The sequence below is a fragment of the Melopsittacus undulatus genome, chromosome 1 (genome assembly GCF_012275295.1).
Source record: "Melopsittacus undulatus isolate bMelUnd1 chromosome 1, bMelUnd1.mat.Z, whole genome shotgun sequence".
Taxonomy (NCBI): Eukaryota; Metazoa; Chordata; class Aves; order Psittaciformes; family Psittaculidae; genus Melopsittacus; species Melopsittacus undulatus.
Genome location: NC_047527.1, coordinates 9,950,349 through 9,966,588, shown reverse-complemented (window position 1 = coordinate 9,966,588; position 16,240 = coordinate 9,950,349). Strand labels below are relative to the sequence as shown.

The window sequence follows — 16,240 nt, the reverse complement described above, 5'->3', positions numbered from 1 at the left end:
TTATTCAGTCCGGTTTTCCACTTAGAGGAAATCAAGGAAAGGCACTGAAGAATCCACAGTTCCTTTAGGAGAGGCAGTCTGGAAGCTTTGTTAATTTGGGAATATTTTAGTGGCACAACTGATACTGAATAACTTATTTGACAGGGGCTACAACCAAATAACAAAGCGTGCCCACACATGTCTGGAATAAACCCCGATTTGTCTGGAAGGATTACTCTTATGTTTAAAACAGAACTTGTATTGTAAAAGGGAGAGACTATGCTCCAGAAATCTGCTCTGACTCAACAAGTAACTGCACATTCCTTCAATGAGTAAATCTAGGGCTAAAAAATAATTAGATATGCTTCCCTCCTTTAAAATGATATAAGCTCAACAAGCTTTCTAACTTCATTCTGCATAATGTTCTTTTTAGTACAATTACAGCCAGGAAAAGAGGCATTTTGTTTTTAGCGCAGGGACATTTCTATTTCAATGTAATTTACACTTTATGCTCCTCCCGTTTGAGATCTTAAAAGTCTCTTGCAGTGCTGTAACTGCACCAACAGAGGTCACTACTCTACAATCTGATCCTCCACAGAAAGAGGACCTTGTAACAACCATGTTCAGACTATCTCAAAGCCTTACAGCGCCGAGACACGGCAATTTTCCTCCAGCCCAAATACCACATTTAGCCCGTGACACTGTGACACTATCATGGAAACTGTGTCTGATTTTGAATTGTGTCTAAGCTGAGAATATTCTATTTTTATTAGGTACATAAAGATCCAAAAAGCCATTTAAGAAGAGACAGGGTAGATTTACAGATTGCTTTTAGGATTTTACAGGCAAACTTGCTGTACAGAAGATCATATACCTATTGGAACTGTGCTATACTACCATATTACTAGCTTTCCTATTTCAAGGATGTCAGCCTGTAATTTAACAGTCGTCGAGCTCTTGTCTCCAAAAACCCAAACCCAGCAATAACAAGAATTTGTCAAAGTCCTTCTTCTACCAGATTTTCATCTTAGTGTAAAGAAAAAAAAAAAAAAAACAAACAACCAAACACCAAAAAAACCCAAACCTGCAAGTTTTATCTAACTGGTAGGAAAACAAAACCCACCCCTTCAATCCCTAACTTTAGTCTCTAGTGCAATTGATCTGCCACCTTTTAGTTGTTACCTCACTTGTGAAGAAGTGCTCCTCTTCAAGCTTACTTTTACTAGGAAATATTTTGTTTCAAAGTAGCTGAATTCTCATCTGTAAGAATCGGACTCTCATTCATTAGTTTCAGTACCCAAGCTAGATGCAGTTGCAGTGAAGCTCTGACAAGCAGCCTTCATAACACTGCCATCTAATGTACTAGGACAAGGACTACAATCAGCTGCATCACTAATACTCAAATGTTTCCTTTCAGCTCAGCTCCAAACTGTTGTACCCCTCCAGCTCCTTGGCATGCAAATCCTACACTAATATTATGAGGAATTATCCAGTATGAAGTGGGTGGATATAAATATTCATTGCCATATTTTATCTCAAAGGATTTTGGGGGGATTGTCACAGTACCACACCACAAACCTTGTGTGTATGAACCTCACACTGTCTGTCCACCTGCAAATTCAGTCCAGTGACACACCAGCTCTGAACAACCAAGGAGGAAGGAAAGTCCTACAGCCTTCTAAATACTGCAGCTGGAAGGGCAGATTTCCGTATTTCAGGATAGCTTTCTCATTATTTCGTGACATTCCCTTTTTCTGAGACATCAAAGTATGTTTGCAGAACACAGGAGGCTAATGAAACACATCAAGTAACTGATGGTACAACACAAAATGACTAGCAAAATGATACTTCTTCCTATCCCATCTGTTTTCAGAAACAGTAACAAAACTAGACAGTCATTAGACAGGGTGGAGGAATAAAATTGGTCTCTACATAGTGGTTTGCTGCTTTAAAAGTTTTACAAGAGATTTCTTGCAAGATCAAGGTTCCACAACCATCTTAGTTATTTCAAGTTTCTTCTTTGGACAGCCTTATGAGGCATTGTATCAACTACTTCTGAGTCTGGACAGTTTCTCTTGTTAGAATCAAGTGTAAATAAACCAAAGAAAAAACATCCAGACCACATTGGTGCAGATTCCTCTAGCTGTGCTAAATCTGGTCATCTTTTATCTCATTTTCCAACCCTCCCAACACACCTCAAGTTTTCTTTTAATCTTAAAATCAAACTAAAGATGTCCAGTAAGTGTCAGGCATCACAAGTCAATTTATTTTCAATCACCTATTGGAAATATGGAGGAACATCTGCTGTTCTCCAGTGATACACAACCTGCAATCTGTTACAATCAGTCGCAAGTATGCAGAACATTATGCAGAGTTATATGCAAGTCCTTCTTGTCTCACAAGGAGTTTGCAGGAGAGCTGGAGGAAAAGGAGGGACATATGCAGAACAGAAAGCCATTAAAGAATACCAAACATATTTAACAATCACACCTGGCTCAGAATACCTGCTCTGAAAATACTTACTAGAAGAACAACCAATATATGCTCTCCCTGTTTTCACTCCTCCCTAGGCATCTGCTTACCTTTGAAGATTCAGGTTTTATCGGATATTAAGGTTTTTTCAAGTTTTAACCTTATTCAGAAAGCAACATGTTTGCCCCATCCTTTGAAGCTTAACCAGTTTTCAATAGTATCCAAATCTTTACTGTTGTCAGCCTGCTGGTGCTTTCTCACTGACAGCGTTGCTTGGGTAAGGCCTCAAACCCTTCAACATTGGTGATTCCCAGTTGGAAAAGGTGAAAGGATTAGCAGTCAGACACTAAAGCTTCAGGGCTGCTGAAGTGGACCATACCACCTTAGCCTGTAATCAATTTCCCTTCAAAACACAAAATATCATTGATTCACAGTTTCTTCAAAGAAAACGTAAGTTTCTTGTCATGTGCTGTAACTGATCACTGGACAGGCTTCCTCCTTCTGCAAGCAGTGCCATTCCCAGCAACATCCCTTGAGCTTTGCTAGCTTTCTTGATGACTCTCTCCTGAGCAGAAGCAGTGCTGTTCTAGTAGAATTAAGTGGAGGTTGTGAAAGGATGGACAACATCAAGTGCACACATGCATAGAGAAGAAAAAGGGTGATTTCTGAAGACTGCACTTGGCTAGACAGAACCAAGGTCCGACTTCGTCCAGTGACTCTTATAGTGTACCCTTTGCAAATGCACAGGATGCTGTCAATAGAAGTTTACCCTAGTTCTGACTGCAACTTTGCCAATGCACTTACCCATGACTTTGGAAGTAAAGGCTACCAAATGACAAAGGTACTCCTGCTGACACTGCACGTTTTCCCATTAGTTTATTGCAGATTTGGAAAAATACTGCCGTATGCTTGCCCAGTTCTTAGATTTATTCCATAACCCCAGAGAGGCAAGACAGTAGAAGCTGGAAGAAGTGTAGGTGCAGCACTGCCATAAGCTCTAAGAATGACAAAAATGGGATATAAATCTCATCAAGCCCAGCAACTGTATGAAACAAATTATTTTAATACATCCATCACACACTAAAATCAGGACAATTACTTTACTAACACATTTATAATGCCATAGATTCTTAATTCTGAATGGAGTATTCAAGTAGTTTGGACAGCATTTGGGAATGTTTTCTACAGCTGTCAACAAAACTGATGACAAATCAATTTAATCAGCTCTGCAGAATTCTAAAAGCTTTTTGATGATTAACCTGAAATGGAAGAAAAACAAATCCTACCTCCCATTTAGTGGCATTACCTTTCCAATCTGACAGAAGGTAAATTGCTCTGCTGGCACAGCACAATAAACTTGAAATGTACCACAGACACTCTGTGCAGTAGGTTAGATGACAAGTAACAGGTTATGAAACTGAAAGCTAAAATTACCATGTGCTACCTCTTCAGTCCTACAAGCCAGTTCAGGGTACTGGTTTCTGGCAAAAGGCACCTGCTTCAGAAAAGAGGTAAAGTTGATAGAATCACAGACTCATTTGGGTTGGAAGGAACCTTAAAGCTCATCCAGTTCCAAACCCCTGCCACAGGCAGGGACACTTTTCATTAAACCAGGTTGCTCCAAGCCCAATCTAACCTGGCCTTGAACACTGCCAGGGATGGGGCAGCCATAGCTTCTCTGGGCAACCTGTGCCAGTGCCTCAGCACCCTCGCAGGGAAGAATTTCTTCCTAATATCTAATCTAAATCTCCCTTCTGTCAGTTCAAAGCCATTCCTACTTTTCCTGTCACTACATGCCCCTGTAGGAAGTTCCTCTCCAGCTTTTTGTAAGCCCCTTTAGACACCTTACTGCTCTAAGGTCTCCCCAGAGCCTTCTCTCCTCCAGGCTGAACAAGCCCAATTCTCTCAGCCTGTTTACACAGGAGAGGTACTCAGTTACACAGTGACTTTACTGAAGAGAGAGAGGAAGAAAAACATTATCCCTTCATTCAAATCTTCCAAGCAGTTTAGGCACTATCTACCAGAAAAGTTCTTAAATGTGGCCAAGCTAATGTATTCTGTGCACACTAAAAATGCCTTTATTGAAACAATGGGGCTTCTTCACATCACTACAGTGAAGGGGGTTCCACAGTCACCACCAGGCTGTGTGCTGAGGTGCTGTGCAGAGAACCAAACCTTTTCAAGCACCTGGTTTAGCATCTGTAACCACAGAGAGGCATGAATGAGGTTATAGATCAGGACTTCTCAGTGAACATTCCAAATTTCCAAAGTTGGAGAAGCAAATGGAGGAAAATCAATCCCTGAAGAGAAAACTGCTAATATTCAGCACAGTCCCATTTTTTTTCCCTTTATAGGGTATTTTTTGCTGCTTAGATATCAGTAGAGTTTTCAAGCGGGTTAAATTTCAGTTCTTACCTACAGCCAGTGCTGCACTCTGTTCTTGGCCTCCAGTCTGTTTTAAAAGAAAAAGAGATCATGAAAATTCAGTCTTTTACATCAAAAGTCTTACATGTAATGAACGCTACATGACCTTGTCAAAGCAAGCACACATCTGTTCCAGGCATTACACTATTTTCCTGGGTCTACTTCATAAACATCATTCCAGATCTATGTGCCACTGTGACTTTTGAAAATGTTAAGGAAACCAGAATGCAGAGCTGTGTCTTATCTCTAGGCATATAAATAATAAGGAACAATTATTTGGCAACAAACATGTTTCTAGGGAAAAAGCCTGGTGGTTTTAGATAATCCATAAGAACACATACTTTGTAATGAATCTAATTACTAAAGAGTCAAAGCTGCAATAAAATACCAGTGGCAACTTGTTCCACTTGCATTTTACTTTGCTTTGAGTAAGACAAGATTCTTAACAAATCAACTTTTAAATGCTGACCCCTAGACAAGACATTTTCAAGTCACCACTGAAAACCATTTGCTGAAAGAAAATAAGTGTTCTTGGTCCGTCTCAGCCTGCTATTCACATTATCAACCACCATCTTAAGGCTGCTGAAATAATTATGTTAATAGTAAAGTTGGAAGGAGAAGATACAGACTATTAGAGTGCCTCAGGAAGTTTCATAGGAAATAATACTGTGACATTAGCTAGGAAAGGCTCTGAAGATCTACAGCACTACAGGCGAGAAGCAGTGGGGATCCTAGTGAAAAAGACTCCCCAGAGCACCAAACAGAAGCAAGAAGACAAGTGTCAGGCACTTTTACAACTGCAGAAATCTATTCCTCCATACCTTCCAGTGTCCACACCTCTTTCAATGAGGCTTACCCCTTGACTAGGATTTAAGTTTGAGTATCATCTATTCTTTCCTTTGCCAGTTGGCTCCAGCTTCCCTTTACTCTCTCAGCACCAAGCACTGAGTACTACAGGACAAGAAGATGGTTAACAGCACCACTTTCATCATACGAGCTGCTGCAACACCCTAAAACCCACCCACTCTCACTAAGCATGTAATAAATATGAGGGCTTTTTCCCTCCTCAAGACTGCAGACCCCTCAATTCATGCTTTCAGACAAAGCAACAAAAACCAAACACTGACTGGGAAACGATGATCCCCTGCAGGCCAGGAATGAACGTAATTGATACTGTGAATAGACAAACTGAAATCAAAGTTAAATCCACCATTACCTCATAAAACTGATTTCCTGAAAAAAGTGAAAGAAAAAATAAGTAGGAAAAAACATTTAAGAACACTAAAAAATTCTACTTAAAAATATACATATTTAATTTGGGGGGCTGTCAGCAGCTCTAGTTAAGATGATTTTGGGTGGGAATCCAACTAATTTCACTGAATTATAAACAAAAAGAAGCCCAAATTCATTGGAATAACCAGACTACAGAAATAAATATGAAAGTAATAGAGGAAAAAAAACAGTACAGCTGCAAGGCTTGGGACTTTTAAAGTATGTTTCCTAACAGTATTATTAGTTCATTACTAAACAGAAATGTCTCAGCTTCCAACTGATACGTTTATAAGAGAAAAAAATATCCTAGAGTTGTTCAGGTCTTTCCAGGCAGAACCCTGCACTTAGTCACAAGCACTTACCACCTGCAAAGCAAGTGGGCTGGTGCTCAGGTAGCTTGTCCTGAAGGCTTCAGTGAATCAGTGAAAGTTAATAATTAACAAAGTCTTCCGGGACTCTTGTGATAACAAAGGCAAGAGGAGAAAAGAGGCCCAGAAGAGCCCTGAGGCAAAAGGGAAGCAACCAGAAGAGCTGAGAAGTATAGGTCAACTAGACTATGGAATCATAGAATAATCTGGGCTGGAAAAGACCCCCCAGAGCTCATCTAGTCCAATCCCACTGCAATGAGCAGGGACATCTTCAGCTAGATCAGGTTGCCCAGAACCACATACAGCTTGGTCTTCAGTACATCCAGGGAGGGTGCATCCACCATCTCTCTGGGCAACCTATGCCAGTATTATACCACCCTCACTGTGAAGAATTTTTATTCTTCACATCCAGCCTGAATTCACCATCTTTTAAAAACCATACCCTTCCATCCTACTGCGTCAGGCCCTGCTAAAAAGTCTTTCCCAATCATTTTTAATAGGCCCTTTTTAGGAACTGAAAGGCCACAAAAAGGAGCCTTCTCTTCACCTGGCTGAACACCCCTACCTCTCTCAGCCTTTCCTCACAGGAGATCATCAACACCAAGCAAAGCCATGTTAGCAGAGGAATCCATTAACTGGATTCCTCTCTTTTCAGTACTGATGAGCACGCCTTCAGGCAAAGCAGATCAGACTGATGCCATCAACTTGGTTTATACTGGGCAAGCTGATAGATATTTGATTTTTACACAGTGTGACTTGACACCACACAGTATTTTAAATGTAGAGGTTAGGACTACACAATCTAATAAAGCACTATCTAAATGGATTAGGAATTGACTGGCAGGTCTCCAGCAGTCAGCAGCAAATAACCAATGAGCATCCATTAGAAATGACCACACGTGAAATCAATGGGGTGATGGATTCTTTACAGCATTTTTGCACTTTGTGTGCACCTTCATTCAGACACATAAGTATCTGAATGAAAAATCACCTATTGTGAAGTTCAGAGTGTGCTACCTGGCTTCTCCCAGTTAATACAGTGGACCTGCAAGCATCTGAGCTTCCTTCTGACTGACTCTCCAGGCTTGGATCTCCAGACTGATACAGACAGAATGGGCACAAGATGAGACACATATACTATGTAATTTAATACATAGTGAAAATTAAATAACAGAACCGAGTAGTTTTTCAATTGCTTCTGATTCTGAGGCAGCCAAGTATTTAATGTTATATTACAGAGAGAAGCAGCTCTGGGCAAGAAAACTACCTTTTACTTAATAGGTTAACAGCTCACTGATTTTGTTTAGTTGCCTTTTATACCATTCTATGGAGTCAAACAGCAAAAAAGATTAATGCATCCCATCCTAGGAATCTTTATTACACACACAGCTTCCTCCCTTGACTTGCAGCCTAACTTCGCCACAGCAAAAAAAGGCCAAAGCATATGCTAACATTTCAGGCCAAGTACAACAGGAATTCAAAGAGTTGTCACAACAATTGGAGAACAAATGTGGAAAAATGTCTACAGCCATTAGAGTGGGGCAGTGAATAATCTACACTGCAGCTATTCATTTCAGAACACAAAACCAACCACCACTTAGCCTGTCCGAGGAAAAGCCTGTAGCTGACACGACTCAAATGGTACCCAAATAGAAAAGATGCGCCAAGTAAACTTGGCATCATTGTGGATAGTGAAACTTGAGAAAAATTAGTAACTGGTTAACCACTAAGCCTTGTGCTTGGGCATCCACCTCCTATTGAACCAATGCTGCTTAACTCAGCAGTACAGATTTCAGAAGAGAAAAGCAAACCATTAACTTCAGTATGAAATCAGTGTCTTCTGCCCAACCATGACTGAACTAGTTGAGAAGCCTCTACACACAATCACAGACTCATCAGAAACCATCAGTCAAGATTTGCTACAAGACTGGTGATCTTGCAGACTTTCTAACACTCACCTTCTGCCTATTTAGAACTGAAAACATGGAGTAGTAAGAAAAAAAGAGTTGACAACAAACTTGCAATACTTTCTGGGTACTCGACTGGCACCTCAACTTGTCAGGGAACTTCAGCAAGAATTACTTCATAAAGTTTACAACACTTACTAAAGAAAGCTTGCACAGGATTCGTGTACTCCACACGAAGTATTAGGTACCAAGGCTTTAGTAGTCACCTTCTAAACACAATCCACTCTGCTGCTTTCACAGAGCCCATGTTCCAATTGCTTGTTAGAAGGCCAAGCTTGCAATAGGATTTCCCCTTGGTAAGCATCACTAATTTGAACTCTGTGTGAGCCAGAGGTAGACTACAGCACGGATGTTCTCAGACCATGAATCTTAACTGCCCTTTGCCTATAGCTGAACAGTTCAAGCACTGCTCTGGCAGTTTTTAGTCGCTCCTGCTCTCTTGCTTCAGTTACAGGCTTCAAATTAAGTTTGAGGAAACCACTCCAAAACCTGGTTGTTCTTAGAAGCACAAATTAAAACATAAAAACCAAGCTCAGTCCAAACCGGAACCACAAGTCAAATACATCCCACATTTTGTGGTTAACAAAAAAGGACACTAAGAAATATTCAGTAATAAAACTTGATTTTTACTTTAGTAACAATAACAGATGGTTAAGCTATAAAATAATAAATCATAGCTAGGATCATGTTTCAAAGGAAGTTTCAGGGCAGTTGAACCCCAGGGTTCAATGCTAAATGGATGCCAACTCCAACGTTAACACTACTAATTCCAAAGGAAGATTATTCTGTGTCTGTATAGACATCAATCATTAGATTAAGTCTATGCAAAGGCAGTCTATCACTGCTGCAAAGTGACATCAGGTCTATATAAGAAAGCAAATCTACTGGTTGCCTGCTATAAAACCACCTTTTTGCCTTCTGGCTGTAGAAAGCTTTAGCTCTAATCTTTCTTCTCTACTCATTTCCACTTATCCTTCTGAAGTTGAATTGCATCTGAGAAGTCCCTGTGTATATTAAACCTTCCTAATTCCTATATAATTTCTTAGTTCTGTCAGTGTCTTGTATTAATTGCTACACTCAAACCTGTGATTTAGGTTTATAATTAATTGATAAAAATGGTGATGTGACATGAAAGGTTTCTTGGCAGTTTTCAACCTGTATTAGACACCTGCCAACAGCATGTGTTATGCTTTCTGTCCTTTATTCACAGATCAAAATGCATGCATGCCAACAGAACTCACATTCTGCACAACTACAGTAGCAAACAGCTCTTCACACTGTACATCCAAACGTAAAGTGGCACTCATAGTTCCCTGTGCTAAGTTAAGAGTGCAACTAATTACTCTGCATGCTCCAAGTGAGGTCCACAAAGCACTGATCCAGCTTCTCTAAAGCTTAGTCTGAAGATTTGGCTTCAAGAGGAATGTAGCAAAGAGCCATCAGGTTTGTTTTGAAGACAATATTTCAAGGCTGAGATGCTGCACTTACAGATTAACAAGAGAGGGACAAGGCTATATCTGTATACTAATTAAAAAAAGGAAAAACCATGGATAATTGAAAAGCTTTTGTGGTATAAGAGGATATCCACACATATAGAGGACTAATATTCAGCATAATTTTTATTTCATTCACCTACAGGTATGTTGCCCACAATAAACCAGTACTTTGGCTAGTGAAGACAGTAAAATGAACTATCATAACTCTCACTTTTGCACCTTGGCACAGCTTTACATAGAAAGAACAGCTGACAGCTGAGCACCAAGTACAAGGGATTTTTTGGCCAAATCAGAAAGTTAATTTAAGTATTACCAAATAAACTTTTTCACCTCTCAAAACAGGCGGAGGTCATAACTGTTGGGTGTCCAGGAGACAAATAAGGACTTTGAGGAAAACAAAAATGGGACTTGTTGGGTTGTTTAATTTGGGGTTGTTTGGGGCTTTTTTTGTTTGTGGTGGTTGGGTGGGGGTAGAACTGGGATATTTTAGTCCAAGCTACAAAACTTCCTGTTCTTCTGCAAGGAGCTAAAAAATAAAAGCCTGCAAGAATCACTGAAGTGAGTCCTGTGCCTGACAGCCAATGATTCGAACTGAACTTGCTATTTCTGGTAGCACATTATCTCCTGTATTTCTTTTGAACCTTCATAAATCTAAATTGTGAAGTGATTTAGTAATGGATATATGACATTGAGCAGAATTCTGAGGAACTCTCTAATATTCAGGTTTTCACTCCTCAAATAAGTACTTATGTATCTCTAACCTAGGAAGACATATTAGGTATCTTTACAACATTATACAGTATTGCGGTTTTCATTTATTCCATGTTTAACTTCCCTGTGACTACTCAGCATTGCTATTTTTCTGCAATTGATGCTTCCTTTGATGTCATGCTGTTAACACCCAGCTGTGAAGTGATCCTAAATACCAAGCAAGTGAATCAACAGCCTTTTTATCTAAGCTATACAAATGATATAATTTCTTTGGAATATAACAGAGTTTAAGACAGTTCTGACTCAAGAGCAGTGTAACAGAAATGAAACCATCCCCTTTCCCAGGAAGTTTGCAGCAACATTCACCCACACGCATAATAAAAACAGCAAGATAAGAAAAGGTCATAAGGGCTTTTTCCATTGAACATTATTACAAATGTATGATCAGCTCTGAGCAGCTCAAAGACGCCCTATTCAGTAATGCTTAAACAGAGGAGCCCTTATTTCTTACAATGTAGATTTCTGGTCTCAGGGTAACCCACCTTCCTCCAGACTATACTAGGTCACATGAACAGTGACAAACTTCTATCACGAAAGGAAACCAAACAGAGAGATGGGTAGCACCTAAAACATTCTTCCTGGGTTTAGTGAGCTCTAACCATAAACTGATTCCTCAGCAATATCAGAAATTGAAAGCTGAAGCCAGATAAAACTGAAAGATTAAGTTAGAGCTGATTACACTACAGCTATGGCAGTATCACAGACAGTACCTCTGCTGCTCAGAGGCATTTGGATTTGTTTATTCCAGATTTCAAAGAACACAGATTACCTCTTAAAATGCCTAAAAAGCCCTTCCTATTGAAACCAACAACAGTTAAGTTTTGCCACATGCTTCTCACAAAACCAGGACAGAAGGCTGAGGAGGTTACAGGGGATACCCACACAGCTTATTTTTAAGTCCTTCCCCCACTCCAAGTTCCAAAGCCTCACTACGCAGCTCCTCTAGTCCTAACTCATGCACAAACCAGGAGACAACACTGTGCAATAGTGACTTCCTGACAGACCCTTGTGACAAGCAGCCACTGCTGCTGAGAATGACCAGGGAGCTCTGCTCCAGCCAGAGTAACTGATGTAGCACAGGGACTCTTGAAGGTGCCTCCAGCTTGTCCAGGAGTGTCTTGGGCTCCAACTACATGAAAAGATTTGTAAAAACTGTTTCAATTTAAATTGTACAGAAAAATAAAGGATGGGAGCAGCTTTTCAGATCAGCAACATTGAACAGCAACATTCTAGTAACAAGAATTTGAAATTATTCTCATACAAAGCATACAAGGGCAATGATATGCCAGTAAAAATCGTAGACAAGAATATTCAAAACCATTGCATCTATCACTAGCTGTCCAGAAAGGAGGAATTTAACTGTGTTATTTTAACCTGTGACCTCAAATGCTTACTGGGTAGCATTTAAGATGGAAGCATGCACAAAAGTTATAACAACAGGGTAAAAAACCCAGGAGATATCTGGGCCCAGCTCCACCACTGTGTGTATTCAACAGCTTTATTCAGCAGTCAGGAAAAGCCCGAGACCCAAAAGTAATACAACAAGGTCTCAATTCCTGCAATGAAATTTAGTGATACTGAGTCACAACAGCTGCACACTATTTCTGACCAATAATCTCCAGAATTAATTCTGCAATGAGCTAAAAGGAGCCAAGATGCATGACAGGAAGCTCAGATGGAACATCAGGAAAAGTTTCTTCACTGAGAGGGTGGATGGTCACTGGAACAGGCTCCCCAGGGCCATGGTCACAGCAGTGAGCCTGTCAGAGTCCAAGGAGTGTCTGGATGATGCTCTCAGTCATTTGGGTTAGTTTTAGACAGTCCTGTAACGAGCAGGGAGCTGGGCTTGATCCTGATGGGTCCCTTCCAACTTGAGATACTCTATGATCCTAAATAATAAAACTGCAGTCGAGCAGCAAGCTGATTATTAACCAAATTTGCAGGACTTCACATTAGAAGTCCAAGTCCCTGCAGGGTTAAAACAAATCCCAACAAACAAGCAAACAAAGAAAAACAAATAAAAAATACCCATAAAACCTAAAAATGTCCTTTAACAAGCACTTACAAGTCCTTCTGTAAGTCAGGAAATGAAATAAGCAGTATCTGACATGACCCTAATAGAACAGGCCACATAAAACGTAATGTGAAGTCCAGTCACCTGTCCCAACATGCAGAGCTTTTCAGGTCAGATGTCCTTCTGATGAGAAAAGTTTACATATTTTCCTGGTCTGTTTAAAAGTGACTTTTCAGAAAGTCAAAACAACCCTTTAATGAATGCCTTTGGTTTGAAGGCTCATTGGCCAAACAGAATTAAACAGTTCATGTTGTCCTGAGCAATTATTTACTCATGGGGAAAAACAGCAGCTTTACCTTTATAAACAAATTGTCATGGATGAAGTCTCAGGCAGAACAGAATTTACTAAATGAGCCATTAAACCTGATTCAAACCTCAGTTTTTATATTTATTCTACTAACTGCTTCAGTAGGACTACTGCATGTAAAGGAAGAGTTTGGAAGAGCTCTACACTGAATTCTGTTTGATTATAATGGAAACAAAACCCTGACACTGATCACTTGCAGATTACCCCCATCTTCAGTCAAGGTTTTAAGTATTTTTATGGCCTTTGTGAGAGAAACAGATACCACAACATATGGTGTCAACACAAGCAGAATATTTACACTCATTGCTATTAGGTACTATTAGACTTTAAAAACCACAGGATTGCCCAAAAGCTTTTAGCCCCTCAATCTATTCCCATGCCATCACAGCCAGCCGAGTTAAACAAGCACCAAGATAAAATACAGCAAATGTATAGGAGACAGCTCAGTTTGGCCTAAAAACCTGCCAGCTTTCCTCTTTCTGGGCTTAGATACCAGCATTAATACAAAATAAACGCATGCCAGTAGGATGCCAGTAAAATGCTAGGAATCCCTACAAAAACACATAGTGAGTGTCAAAAGCACAAAATGTACTTAACCTCCATATACTAAGCACCGTTTCAACATAACCACTTTCACACAGACAACAGATCAACTGAAGAAGCTCTGCTGAACTGCAAATAGAATTTATAGGCAACCCGACAGCAATATATTTCAAGCAACCCAACCAAAGGAGATGGCTTTTAATCGTGGCACAAATAGGAAGTGCAAATGGTTTCAGCTGTCAAAGACATTCAATTTTCCTCATGTATTTACAGTATATAACCTCATTGATGCTGTTGGTGTCTGGTAGGCTCTGCAGTAAAAGCTTTTCAAGTTGCTCAAAAGCATCTTCAACTTCATCCCGTTCTATGTTGGTTACATAGGTTTTCCCAAATAAAACCCAGCCTGGAACCACACACTAAAAGCTGCACATTTTCAAGTACTTACTTCCTTCTTTAATAGAGGAAACCTTTAGCACTGAACAAGACAGAATCTTGCTTTGTATTTTTTTGCAGTACATTTGACTTTTACATGGCTTTCCCAGGCAGAGAAAGCCCTACAGAAGCCCTTATGTAACATGTGCAATGTGGCCTTACTCAACACAGTATCTCTTCTGAATGAGGCTCTCTACTTCTAATCTTCTGCAGGCACACAGCTATGGGGACAACTAGAAATAAACTTTTTGGGCTCTTTTTAAGACATATGAAGGAATTTGCACTAAAAGCCTGAAATCGCTACCAAAGAGATTTTAAAGCTTTTCCCCACAAGGAAGCAGAACATTTAAAGATGTGTCACCAGACAAATGCTGCTCTTACAAAGAGCTACACAAGCCACAACAAAGAGTTCTCAAACTTAGTAAGAAAATGACAGCTATGCATTTGCTTCCACTTTGCAAGCACAATACTGAAGGTGTTTTCATATTTATTAAAATTAACCCAAAATGCAAAACCTGTTAATCCACAAACACTGCAGTATCTGTGTTGGAACAGGGACTCCACAACCTACTAATCAGCTCTAAACACCTCCCCATCATCAGCATTACAGGAGAACAATCCTAAATTGCATAAAAAGATTTTAGAGCTTCAAGCATGCAGACAGGTTCAAGCTGCACATGAGAGATAAGGCTGTAAAATAAGAATGAATAATTACCAAAGATTATATGCCAAAGCAGGAGATAATTATCAAGATCTTTCTGAATGACTGATACTCTGCAAAAATAATCCTATACAAATTAACTTAATGAAAAAGCTAATGCAAGAAAAATTGGGAAAACCTTAAAAATGGTTTATGTCCTTCAGTGTCTGAGATGAGACATCATAACCTAAATAAATACCACCTGGAACAGGTTGCTCAAAGAAGTGGTGAATGCTCCATCCCTGGAGGTGTTCTTGGCTAGACTGGACAGAGCCTTGAGTGGCATGGTCTAGTGTGAAGTGTCCGTGCCCATGGCAGAGGGGTTCAGCTAGATGATCTTCAGGTCCTTTCCAGCCCAAACCATTCTATGATTCTAAGATAGGCATGTGCATCCTGTACAACCATTTGGGCTACTCTGCACCACATCAAGGTCCAGTGGGCTTAATATTTCTGTCTTTAGTACCCATCATACAAGAACCAAACACAGTGTCTGCAGTGTCCCTCTGTCACATTATCTTTTCAGCATACTTCCAGAGTTAAATACCTGAGCTGAGACATGGCTCAGGTCTAAAATGCAGCAGAGCACAGCAGGATCTCAGCTCTTGGTCCTAGAGGAAGTGCTGAATTCACACAAATACTTTACCCCATTTGCAGACAAAGGGCTACTTTCTAGTATTACCCAGTTTCATTCAGCACAGCCATCCTGTAAGATTTCTCTGAGACAGATGGGGGGATGATGGGGTAGGAAGAGGAGCTGAAGCAGGGAAACAGACAGAGGACCCCTCACTACTAGGTTGAAGTGCTTTTCAACTTTATGTATGGGACAAGCTATGCACTTTAATTCAGTGACAGACATACATCATTCACATCATATATGATCAGAATAGTCCAAAAGATTAACCTAAAAATTACTATCAGATAATTACACTGTGACTCAAAACTTTTGTTGTTAACACAGTGCTTCGGTACCTCAGATTGTGACATACTACATGACAGGTTCTTTCTCCTGTAAATTGAGGGACATGCATTTTCAAACTGGGTATTTAGGAAGGTGTCTCACACATTTTAGTTTCAGAAGTTGCTTTTTTACAGAGCTAAGGAACAATGCTCTTGATATTATTGCTCACAAATAGCTGTACTATACAAGTCATCTTTATATAGAAAAAGACTGCATGAAGTCAGACACTGTTTTCACTATGCCACTGCTGACAGATGCACATTATTGACCATTACAAGCCTTCAAAACTTTCCTATCATTAATCTAGATTTGCCAGAGTAACAGAACAGAGTATTTTAATATTCTCTGTGAAGCCTGGTTATTAGCAACAGCTACACAACACAGCTTCACAAAGTTATCCTCAACTGTTTCTAACATCTAGGCAAATTAACTGGCATGCGAAGATTAACCAAGCATCTGTAAATATTTGGGTTATAA

The 16,240-nt window shown here is 39.9% G+C and overlaps 1 protein-coding gene across 5 annotated transcripts in view; it reads right to left on the bottom strand.

Moving 5' to 3' along the window:
* The window catches only part of CYRIB (CYFIP related Rac1 interactor B), a 98,532-nt gene that overhangs the window by 24,082 nt on the left and 58,210 nt on the right, over window positions 1–16,240 (bottom strand). For all 5 annotated transcript variants that reach the window (XM_034074281.1, XM_031044407.2, XM_031044406.2 and 2 more), the window contains exon 3: window positions 4,867–4,903. The gene's annotated coding sequence lies outside the window, so the exon portion shown is untranslated. The remainder of the gene's footprint in view (window positions 1–4,866; window positions 4,904–16,240) is intronic.